This window comes from Physeter macrocephalus, chromosome 5 (genome assembly GCF_002837175.3).
Source record: "Physeter macrocephalus isolate SW-GA chromosome 5, ASM283717v5, whole genome shotgun sequence".
NCBI classification, from domain to species: Eukaryota; Metazoa; Chordata; class Mammalia; order Artiodactyla; family Physeteridae; genus Physeter; species Physeter macrocephalus.
Genome location: NC_041218.1, coordinates 105,826,439 through 105,838,784, shown reverse-complemented (window position 1 = coordinate 105,838,784; position 12,346 = coordinate 105,826,439).

The window sequence follows — 12,346 nt, the reverse complement described above, 5'->3', positions numbered from 1 at the left end:
TGATTCACTGTGTTATACAGCAGAAACTAACACACCATTGTAAAGCAATTATACTCCAATAAAGATCTATTAAAAAAAACATTAAAAATCCGTGTATAATCCAAACCACTTGAACATAAGGAAAGAATAACTTTCAACAATGTGCTGAAAGAATTTTAAATTCTCATTTATTTTTCACAGAAAAAGAGTGCGCTTTGTCTGCCAGACTTCTAGTACATGTGAACTGAATCGCCTTCGTCACTGTGAGATCAGGGTGGATTGTTTTTCGCCTTTTCAGACTGTGCAGGGCTCAATCTTTCCTCTAGTCCTAAGTGTGAGTGGTGACCCAGGTCCTCTGCACCACGTGTGTGCAGCCACCAGCTTGATCTTCCTATCACGGCCTCCTTACTGAAAACGCTCCAGCTCACCCCGCACCGGCGCGCGCCCTGCCCTCCTGTTCAGAACACAGGCCACAGGCCAGAGTCACCCACTCCGGGCTCACCCTGGACTCCTTTGGGGTTTGCGCATTGGTTGGGTAGCCTACCGTCCTGGCCGTCTTGGTCGGTCTTACAGGCGCACATGGCATCAGTCGGAGAGCAGACTCGGAGATCTTCCCGCTGCCCTGGTGCTGGCGTGGACAAAACCGGGCATTTGGCCTTTCTCGTTACATCTCTGTCCTGCCCCTGGACCAGACCTTCATCCTCCTGTCGCCATGAGATGGATCCCCACAGAAGGTTCCTGGCTGGCTTTCTTCTCCGAATCGGGGGTTAGTGTCGTAGAATGCCTCGGCAGTGCAAATAAGATTACCAGCACTAACAGAAGAGCCCACGCTCGGCACGGGCTGAGGACCGAGAGCCACGGAGCCTCGGAACAGCTCACATTTTACAGAGGAGACTTAGAGAGGTCAGGCGCCATCCGCCGGTCCGCTCAGCGCGAGGGCAGCTGGCGCGCAGACGTGGGGCGCGCGGCCCCAAGGCTGGCATCTAAACGCCCCTGCCGCTTGCTCGTCCCGCAGGCCGCCTGTGACACTCACCTGACGGGCGTGTGTTGGCCGCCAGCACTCCCCAGAGGGGTTCTGAGATTTTTAGGTTTAAGCGTTCTTTCCTTATTCACCTGTTGCTTTCCATGGAGAGAGCAAGAAATCATTTTCTACCTAATGCCAAAATAAAACTCAAGGACTAAGGTCTTCTTCAGAGGGATGGCTCACATACGCTCCCTGAAGCCCAACACCAAACTTACCAGGAAAGGGTCAGGGAAGGCCTTGCTTCCCCATCAGAGGTCGCTGTCTCCCCTGCGGGGACAGGAAAGCAGGCGAGGGTGAAGCGGCTGGCCGGAGGCTCACGGCCACATCCGCCCCGTGGGTGGAAGGGCCAGAAGCCGGGGTCCAGCCCAGCTTGGTCTCCGTCGCTCACCAGACAGGGCCTGGGACAGGCCGCGGAAGCCACGCGACCCGTCTCCTGCCCCGCCAGAGCCGCTCCTCGCTTGCTGAGTGTTAGCTCGGTCTGACCGTGAGGCCCGCGGGGACTCAGAGGAGCCCTCAGAGCGCCTCCCGCTAAGCGCACCCTCCCCGCACCCGTGCCATTGCTTAGGACCAAAGGGCAGGGTTTTAAGTTTGTTCCTGAAGTTTACAAAACCATCTTCCCTAGTACGCAGCCGGCTCCTCCAGGCCTTGGAGGGCCCACGGTCACCTGCCCGTGGAGGGGCCTCTGCCACCCTACGGCCGTCGTGTGAGCACGACCAGCTTCCATGCTGTCACTGGGGGGCGTCACAGGCAGGACTGGGGTCCCCCCGACGGGCCTCCGTGCAGGCTCACCACGGCCCCCGCCGTCGCCGTCGCCGTCTGAGCGCGGCCACCCTGCCCTCTGTTAACCTGCCAAGGTCACGGCCGCGTATGTGGTCATCGCGTTCTTGCCGGTACCCTGCCCCCTTCTTCCCGCTGATACAACCATGCGCCGGGGCATCACGGGCTTAATGTTCCCAAGGAATTGCCCAAGTGCCTGCCGCTTTGGACAACTTTTTATTTATGTAACCTGTGCAAGGCAAGCGGCAGGGCCCTCACACGCTCTGGGGGTCCACACGGTCCTGGTGGTGTCAGGAGGCTGAGGCTGGACCCTTGGGCTGGGCAGCGGGTGGAGGACAGGAGGGGACCGTCCCTTCTGACAGCCAGTGAGCCTGGGAGAGGGAATTGGTGGAAACCAGGCTCTCCTCAGGGGCTTCCTTCGTGGGTCTCTCCCCAAATGACTCCCTCTCTGTAAAGGTCTCCTAATCGTGCCTGAGGAAACCCTGTGTCCTCGCCAAACGCCCTGGGCGGCGTGGGGAGATGCCCGTCCTCTGTGCCCTACCATGCATCGTGGGAAGCCTGCAGCACCCCCTTCCCGCTGGCGTCACAGAGATGATTTTTACAAGAAAAATTAAACTACCAGTCTGCCTTCCAATTTGCAAGAATGTTTTTTTCCCCCATGCTGCCAGGAAAGGACGCGTTGCCAAATGAGCTCGGCAGGAATTAACATAGGATGACACTTCTCACCAAGGACTCCTCACCGTGTTGTGAAGAGCTGCAGAGTTTCCCAGCTGGGAGCAGGTGACAGCCTTGCCTCCACCGGGAAGTCCCCCATGCTTGCCTCAGCACCCCGAATGCCAGCTCTCCAAAGAGCCCGTGACTGCTCACTACGTAAAGAGGCCCTCTTTAATAGCGAAAGTCTGCCCTGGGCTTTCGGGATTATCAGAGTACAAACAATAGGGAACAGCGAAGGGAGTGGTGAGGCTTTATGCAGCTGGAAACTTCTCAGGCGGGCTTGGCTGTGGGCACATGGGGAGTCCTTGGCAGACACAGGTTAAGGAGGAAGCAAAGAGACAAACAACAGTGCTGGCCTGAATTCCTGTCACACCAAAGGCTCCAACGGGTAGTTATGCCCAAGGCACCCCAGTTCAGTCCCCTGCAGGACAGGCTTACTACCTGCACTGAAAATAGCTTGGTGCGAGAGAGGCTTCCCCGCCCCTTGGTTCTCTACGAGATAAGCAGGGGTAGACACTGTCCCCATTTCACAGATGCGGAAACGTGGAGAAAGTAAATACTGCCCCCAACTGCCTTCCAGGTTAGAGGCAAAGCTGGAGGCGCCCCCCGCCCACCCAGCTCCGAAGCCTGTATTTTCTTCGTGAGGACGCTGTTTAGATGCCACACTGCTGCCCACGAGGCTGAGCTTTTTCTTCCAGAAAAGGACTGTCTGCCCTCAGAACTGATTTCCTAACTGGGGAAAATCATTTGCTGCCCTAGAGGTGCTAAAGGAATACATTCATTATGGGGACGAGAATTTCACAGACTCTCTTTTTAGTAGATAGTTCTGGAAAGTTAGACAAGAGAGCCTTTGAAGAGGTTGTTCTTCTTCCGTCTCTTTACCTCCGTCTGCACTCACCAGGCGGAACTTGGGAAAAGGCAGAGGAGCTGCAGAAACAGCTCAGAAAATGTGGCAGGACGTGTGTTTCCTCTTAGCACAGACATCATAGCAAGGACCACATTTTGCACTTAGACAAGAGATCATACGGGTTCTTCATTTGCATATGCTGTTTTAAAACTTATTTCTACCTGGTTTGATGTATAGTTTGGATTCTTATGGCTGTTACAGCTATATTTATGACTCTAAGCAATAGCAACTCATTTTAACGCTTTTATCAGACTATTCTATCGTTGTAATTCCCTCTACACTCATCTTACCTAGAGAAGCATGGGGATATGATGAACACAGAACAAAGATGACTGACGAAATAAATAATAACGGATCACATTTATCCGGATAGAAAGAAAAAAGAGGTAATGACTTTATTGTCGTATCGAGAATATACGAAGACAAACTCAGGTGGCCAAAGTGAAAAGGACAGGAAATAGCACGACATCCTCACAAAGGAGCCGGGCCTTTTACAAGAGCAGCGTCAGAACCATCCTCCACGTGATGAGGGGGCGCAGCACAGGCATGAAGCTCTGCGGAGTCCGTGGCCAGTCTCGCCACGGGTTGAGTTGCACACACAGACTGTCTTAGAGACCACAGGTTTCCACAGGTGAAAGCAAACAGAGAATGGATTTTGCAAAGTACACCATGGAGAGATTCTCTTGCTGGTCTTGGGTTGCTCAGCAGTCAGGTGCCGAGGCCACGAGGAGCCACCAGGAGCCTCACCAGGTTGAGAGCAGCCCCTGCCCACAAGCCAGCAAGCAAACCTCAGCCCTGTGACAGCCGGAGACTGCATTGGAAGTTTGCCAACAACCGAGCGAGCCGGGGAGAGGGCCAGAAAGGAAGGTTCCAGAAGGTCAGGCAACCTTGCCGACACCTGGAGGGCTACCCAGAGAGACTCAACAGAAGAGCCAGCCACGCCGGGCCTGGCTTCCTGACCCACTGAAACTGGGAGGTAATGAAGATGCATTTCAAGCCAGTTTAAAAAACAAAAACAAAACCAGAATTCACAGTATTTTTGATCCACTTAAGATTCTCCTTCCACGACAATCGTCGTCAACACCGACAGACGTCCTGCCCAGTACTCTGTAAAAACGTTTCGGTGTGGACACATCCTAAAGTACCATTGATTTAGGAGACAGTCCTAACGTCCTTCGGGACATTCGAGGCGGGCCCGTTCTGCGCTGTGCGGGGGAGAGTTGAGAGCGGCCGGAGGCCTAATATCTCTACCCTCTCTTCTGAAAGGCCAGAATTCTCCGCAGTCACAGTGCAACTGAAAGAGCCCCATTTTTCCAGAAGGCCCACTGGGGCGTGGCAGCCTCTGAGAAGCAACGGCAGTCTGCGTGCAGCCGATTTTGCGTGCTCCTTGAATGCGGAAGGAGCTCCCTTCAGACCAACATCCGGTCGCTCCTGTCTGGTGGAGCAGCCCCCAGTCCCCACAGGAGCGGACGCCCCCAGACAAGTTGGCCAGGTCTTTGCAAACCCAGAGGGCAGTACCCGGGCCCTCAACCCCGCTCAGCTCTGCACTGCTTTGCAGCGCTGGTTTTGTTCTCTTTTCTGGTTCGTGAAAATGTTTATCCTGGTTTGGAATGTGGGTACCTTAGTTTCCCATTTCTTTTTGTTTTTTAAATTAATTAATTAATTAATTTTTATTTTTGACCACACCACGTGGCTTGCGGGATCTCAGCTCCCTGAGCAGGGATGGAACCCTGGGCCCCAGCAGTGAAAGTGCCGAGTCCTAACCACTGGACCACCAGGGAATTCCCGGTTTCTTCTTTCTATATTTCACTGATCAATTTTACGTGTTTGGAACATAATGGGGTGGGTCATGGGATGTACTTACTGGGTCAGCATGAATGAATGTCCTGCATCCCTCCCCCGTCCCCCCCAAAAAACCATTAGCAAGTGTGGCCCATGCAAGAAATCCAGCAGATTGTCTGTTTTTACAGATAAAGGTTTATTGGAGCTAAAACTCCCTTCCTACACCCAACACTTATCATTTGTGGTTCTCCCTCTCTCTCTCTCTCTCTCTCTCTCTCTCTCTCACCCTCCGTCCCTCCTTCCCTCTGTCTTTCCCTCCTCTCTTCAGTTTTATTATCAAACTTGTCAGCGGTTTTCCTATTTTATTGATCTTTTCAAAGGATCCACTTACAACTTTCTTGATCAAGTCTAAGGTATATTTACTCTTTTCTTTTGTTACGGGTGTACTTGTGACTTTGTTTTATCTTTTTGTTCATTTCATTGCCCCTTGAGTCATTTGCTAACTTGCCTTCAGTCTTTTACAACTGTCGGATAAATAAGGCTCTATGACTCTCTCCCAGCCCCCCTTGGCCCCATCTTTTTATGTATGACTTTTCACTTACACGTAGTGCTTCATTGTCACTTCCTTGCTTCTAAATGGTCTTGATACCACTTTATTCCCTCTTTTTTCCAAGAAATTTTCAGAATTCTGCTCTCAAAAACTCTAAGTGGACAGATTTTGTTTATTTGTTTTCCTTTTGTTCCTTCATTTCCAGTTTCATTGCAATGTCATCAGAGAATGTAACTGTTTTGATTTCTGCGTTCTGGAGTTTATTGAGCTTTTCTTGGTGACTTAAGTTTTTATAAATAGTCCAAGGGCGTATTCTTTCTCTGTTGTATTGTGTTCTGGAAATATGTGTGATGTAAATATAATATTTTAGATTCTGTATCCACTTAGTTTTTGAACTCACAGTTTTGGACTTATATAGACTTCAGTGCCATTGTATTAAGTGATTAAAGTTTTATTCATGCGGCGGAGTGTTGATTTCATGAATAGAAAAGATCTCTCGGGCTTCCCTGGTGGCGCAGTGGTTGCGTGTCCGCCTGCCGATGCAGGGGAGACGGGTTCGCGCCCCGGTCCGGGAGGATCCCACATGCCGCGGAGCGGCTGGGCCCGTGAGCCATGGCCGCTGGGCCTGCGCGTCCGGAGCCTGTGCTCCGCAACGGGAGAGGCCGCAGCAGAGGGAGGCCCGCGTACCGCAAAAAAAAAAAAAAAAAAAAAAAGAAAGAAAAGAAAAGATCTCTCATTGTCCCATGTAATGTTTTTGGCTGAATCCTACTTTCCATAGTCATATAACTCGTAAAGTTTTATTTGTTTGACATTTGTTCTTATCTCTTTGCCCGCCCCCATTTTCAACCCTTCTGTGTAACTTAATTTGGGTATTTATTTTATACGAGAACATCATCAGAGTGTTTTCAAACCAAATTTGTGAATTTTGTGTCTTGTTTTATGCTTACTTCCAACATTTTAAACAAACCATACTTTAAGACCATACTTTATGTTCAACATTGAGAATCAATCATATCGATCACTTCCTTCACCCTCCAAGCAACATAAGAGTCTCAGTGAGCTTTCCCTTTTCCTCCACCCTGGGTTCCACTGTCTTGTTGAAATTTTCTACAATTTCAGTGTTCACATTTTTCATGATACCTCTTTTTCCTTAAGAATACTTTCTAAATAATTTTGTATCATGTTGTGAGTTGCCAGAATAAAAAGCCAGCAACAACAACTCTGGCTAATCCAAGCCAAGGCCACGGGGCAGCTTCTGCGGTGTCTAGAAGGATGGAGAGCTGGCTGGGGCTCCTGCCGCTTTGAAACCCGGTTTCCTGACTGCTTCTGGGTCTTCGCACCCCTCTCTTGATGGCCAAAGTCCCATCAGGAGTACAAAACCCCTGGTCAAAAGACCACACCCCAGCTGGCAGTCTAGAATCTTGGCATTTTGTCCTGGATTATGTCCTCAAAAATGTCTTCCAGCAGGTGATGAGAGCGGGCAGCTCTCCTGAAATTCCTCTTAGCTGCCCTCACATCCTGGCTGGGTGCAGACTTCACCACGTGGACAGTCAAGGTGAGCGAATGTACATGTAGAGGAATAAGCAGGGATGGTAGAGGAGGTGAGGGGAGATGAGTAGGCAGGTCCCCGAGGCCCCGGGAAGGGGCTGGAAGGTCCGCAGGGCTCTGCAGCTCTGCAGGGCTGGGCTCAGCACCCTGCCCGGGGGAAGGCCCTTCAGAACCTGTTCCCTCTGTGAGTCAGATGCGGGTGCAAATGGGGCGCCCCCCCAGGGCCTCTCCCTGCCCCCAGGGATGGCACACCCCCACCCGGCGCTCTCCGTCTCTCCACCTGCCTCGCGCACGACTCACTGTCCGAAATGTCTCACCGGCCTGTGTGTTCCTCCGCGAGGGTCTGGGATTTGGCTTGCTTCCTGCTGCACTCCCGGTGCCGGACACAGGACAAGCGCTCTATCTTTGCTGGAGGGACAAGTGCATGTGAGCCCACAGCCAGCTCACTCCCCCGCTTGCCAGTCTCTTGCCAAGAGTTTGCATCCCCGCTATATCTCATTTAACCCTCGTACCATGCTGCCAGTCTCCAGGGGAGCTGCGTCTTGCAAAGCCGGGGCTCAGCAACCCCCCCCCCCACCATCGCCTTTGCGTTTTGCTATGTCTGTCACTGCAGAGCAAAGGCCGTAGCATCCGTCTCTCTCCTTCACTGGCAAAGAAGCCTCTTGTTCTCCAAGCGGGGCCCCCGCGGCTGAGAAAAGAAGGAGGAAAAGAGCCATGAGACCGAGGTCCCTCCCATGATACCCAGTGCACTTTCCTGTGATCCGAGACCATCCTGGTCCCATGTTGGGTCCGGGAAGAGGGCTGGGGAGGGCCCATGACTAGAGTAGATATTTATTTGTAAGAGCTCAAGACTACACACAACAGAGCTGGAAGCGTTCAGGCCTGTGTCCATCCCCCCTGCAGCCCCTTATTGAAGACAGCGAGCTGGGATTTTGCCCTGATCCAAGTCTCCTCCCCAGAAGCCTGTGCCGGGGTTCACAGCTGCCGAACACGTGGCCACATTCTCGACTCTGAAGATAAAATAACAGGCGAGGATTTCGTGCCTTTGCTACTTCGAAGGCTGCAAATGCCCTGAAGGCTTCTCTCTGTTAAGAGCCGGAGCAGGGATCCCCTGAAATGCTTACTGATCTGAAGGCGTGATGGCCATAAAGTAACAAGGGGGAAGGGACCAAAGGATCCGGAAATAAAGTGGCCCGGGGGTCGTAAGAATCAGCAGGTTTTCTGAGAACAAGATTCCACAACATGCAGCGCAGAGGAAGCCACGGGAAGCAGAGGGCCCCATGCACCCCTCCACCTCCGTCACCCCCTAAGAAAGGACCCTTCATCCCCAGAGGCCCAAAGCTCCCTCACCCCCCATCTGCACCCCCCACCCATCTGCCTCAGGGGCCTCTGTGCAGCCCCCTGCTCCTGACCCAATTTACTCTCTAGGTGGGAAGAGAGAAAAGGGTCTCCGAGAGGCTGGAAAAGCACCACTCCCTGTGCAAACGGCACCTGCAGAAACAGAAATCACACAGGAGAGTGGAGGGCAGGAGACTTTGAACTTCCCACTCAGCTGCCCTGTGCCCTCGCATCACATCCTGAAGCAGATTCGAACACACGGAGGGCGAATTCTGGGTGATTTTGCGAAACGTTTTCTTTAAAAATGGCAAGTTCATCAAGAATTATTAGGCTTCTTTCCCCTGTAACAGTGTGATTTACATGCAACTGTTTGGAAACATTTTGGATGAAACGAGCGCACGTACGGCACGTCTTTACGTATCCCTGGGGACTGTCCCCGGCCTCCGCCCCTCCTCCGCCTGACCCCGCTCTCCAGGGGTCTCCACCCACAGCAGCAGTCCCTGCGGACACCGGCCTCCAGGTCAGACGCCCCCACGCAAGCTCCCGGGCCAGCCCGTCTCCTCCGGGGCTTCTAAGCAAGGCCCGCCTTGGCCTGCACCCCCTCCAGGGTCAAGGCGCACCCATGATGCCCCTCAGCTGTTACGACCGGCTGACACGCCTCCACACGCAGAGTCAGATTTCACGTCTGCGGTCTGGAAAGCAGCTGGGCGCCGGGTCTCGGGGTCAGGCAGCCGCGGAAACTTGAAAATAGTTGCACATGAGCACGGATGCCTTGAAACACCGGATCCTGTGACACGAACCAAGGTGCCTTTCAAGTGATGAGATGCAGTCTCTGCGCCTCCGGGGGGAGAGCCAGCCGACCCCAGCCCAGCGGGGCGCTTCCAAAGCCGTGGGCCTCTGGCAGACCCGGGAAGGGTGGAGTTTCAAATCCTGGGGCCCTTGCTACGCACGGGCTCATTTTTATAAACGTGGAGGCTCAATGGAGTGGTGTTTTCTTTCTAAAGTAAAACTTACCTTATCCTCTAAAACAACAGTTTTGGGTTTTAAAAAATACAAGCGGAGGGTGAACGTTCTTTCTCCTTCTGTTTCCCAGAGACAGATACCACCTGTGGGAAGACAAACTCATTTCTCAGTCCCTCATACTCACTCTTCCCCTTGTATACCTTCTGAAAAGGGGTGGTTAATCATTTCTTTACAAATGAGAGGGAAAAATTCAAGGTAAGATGCCTTAGAAGGGGAAGTTCAATTAAATTCCAACATTTAGAACAACACTGCTTCTGGAGACTCGTTCCTTGATGCATGTTTTGCTTTTTGTGTGTTTGTTTTGTTTTGTTTTTTAAATAAATTTATTTATTTATTTATTTATTTATTTATGGCTGTGTCGGGTCTTTGTCGCCGTGTGCGGGCTTTCTCTAGTTGCGGCGAGCGGGGGCCACTCTTTCATTGCGGTGCGCGGGCTTCTCATTGTGGTGGCTTCCCTTATTGTGGAGCACGGGTCTAGGCGTGGGGGCTTCAGTAGTTGTGGCACATGGGCTTCAGTAGTTGTGGCTCATGGGCTCTAGAGCGCAGGCTCAGTAGTTGTGGCTCACAGGCTTAGTTGCTCGTGGCATGTGGGATCTTCCCGGACCAGGGCTCGAACCCCTGTCCCTTTCATTGGCAGGCAGATTCTTAACCACTGTACCACCAGAGAAGCCCTGTTTTCTTTTAAAATCAAGTTATTGGGAATTCCCTGGCAGTCCAGTGGTTAGGGCTCTGTGCTCTCACTGCCAAGGACCCGGGTTCAACCTCTGGTTGGGGAGCTAAGATCCTGCAAGCCACGCCACGTGGCCAAAAAAAAAAAATATCAAGGTATCTCTCCAATAAGAAAAAAACAAAAAGATGTTAGTGAAATTGTTGATGCTATCTGTAATCAACAATCACTTGCAATGTGTTGTTAGAAACAAAGAACGATGTAAAGCAAAGTGATAAAAGCATAGAATAACAACTGTCTGAAACCAGGGCTTAGTCTGGGCCTCCTTCAGACAGGAGGTAGCTGTGCTCCCTCCCCAGGGATGAACTAACCATCCCTCATCATCTCTCAGGACCACAGGCTCTCCCTACATTTCAAATAGACCCCAACCTAGGGCCATAAACCTCGCCCTCTTCAACCCACTAAACATCACTTTGATGCCAGTTGTTCTAGACTTGGGAGTTCATCAAATCAACTTCACTGCCTGCAGACCTCTGGGGTCCTCTGATATCTGTGCAGGAGACTTGGGGCCTTGGCATGTTTATGTTCTCCTGGAGCCTCTTTCCCCTGTCCAGAAAGACTCTCCAAACCTTTGGTCCATCAATCACATAAGGAGACATGATTTTATCTGCCGTAAGGATTCTATGCGCCTGTAAAAATACCCTAAGAGTGACTGATTCTTACCAGTCATTTACACATGAGTAAGAATTAGTTGGCTTGAGCTATTCCTAATACCTGGTCCTGAATAGGGGACCAGGAAAAGAGTAAGTGGATGTTTGCAGTGTGAAGAGAAAAAAGCAGAGTGACACCTAAAGGGGAAAGAGAATATTGAGGGCATTGCTGGAATCACAGGACAAACTTTATTTCTTCGCAAATTAGAGAGAGAGAGAGACACTGAATGATGTTTAGTTTCCATTATCCTTGGTTTTATCGAAATCATATGAGCCCCAGCACGTCTATTGCCAATCTGCATATATTTTGAGGTCCTGGAATGATAGTATGAGTGGGCAAAGTGTCCCACTGAAACCAAGCAGGACCCTGTGGGGCTCCTGGCACAAAAGGCTTTCTGTGTCCCCCATTTCTTGATTACAGGAAATAGGCTTATTCAGCCTCCATGCCCTTCCCTGAGTTCCAACAGGCAGGTTCAAACAGTTGCTAATCAGGGAAGGGAGGGGATGCAGAGACAAGGGCGGAGCAGTCAGGAAACAACAGTGCAGCCTGGGGGCAGGGTCCTGGGTCCCCCTCGAGGGATACCCATAACAATATATCTGAGGTCTTTTGCAGAGGCTGAAACCCCCACCAGGTGGGAGAAGCTAACTGTGTGCTGATCACTAGCATGTAGACCCCAGACCGGTTGGAACCAGAAGGTTGGTGATGCCCACTCCCACTTACCTCACCACCAACCAATCAGAAGAGTGTCCACGAGCTGACCACGCCCCCTTTGAACCATTCCTATAAAACTCCTCACTACCCGCTCCAGGTCGGGACACACAGTTCTGAGGGCATTAGTCTGCTGTGGCCCCCTGTGCCTGGCAAAGCAATAAAGCTACGCTTTTCTACTTCACCCAAAACTCTGTCTCTGAGATTTAATTCGGTGTCGGGGTACAGAGGCTAGTTTTGGCCTCAACATCTGGACATGCAGACTTGACCTTCCCCTGCGGCTCAGGTGAACCCTCAGAAAGCCTTCCTGACCCCCACCCCCTGCAGGGTTAGGTGCCCTCTGCATTGTGACAGCCTCTTATCATATTTGATTCTGTCAGTTCTCTCGTGGGTCCCTTCTCCCCAGCACCCAGGACTGTGTTTGATATCAGAGTTTAAGAGTTGAGGAATTAAAAAAAAAAAAAAAGAAAGAAAGGGCTTCCCTGGTGGCGCAGCGGTTGCGCGTCCGCCTGCCGAGGCAGGGGACGCGGGTTCGTGCCCCGGTCTGGGAAGATCCCACGTGCCGCGGAGCGGCTGGGCCCGTGAGCCACGGCCGCTGAGCCTGCGCGTCCGGAGCCT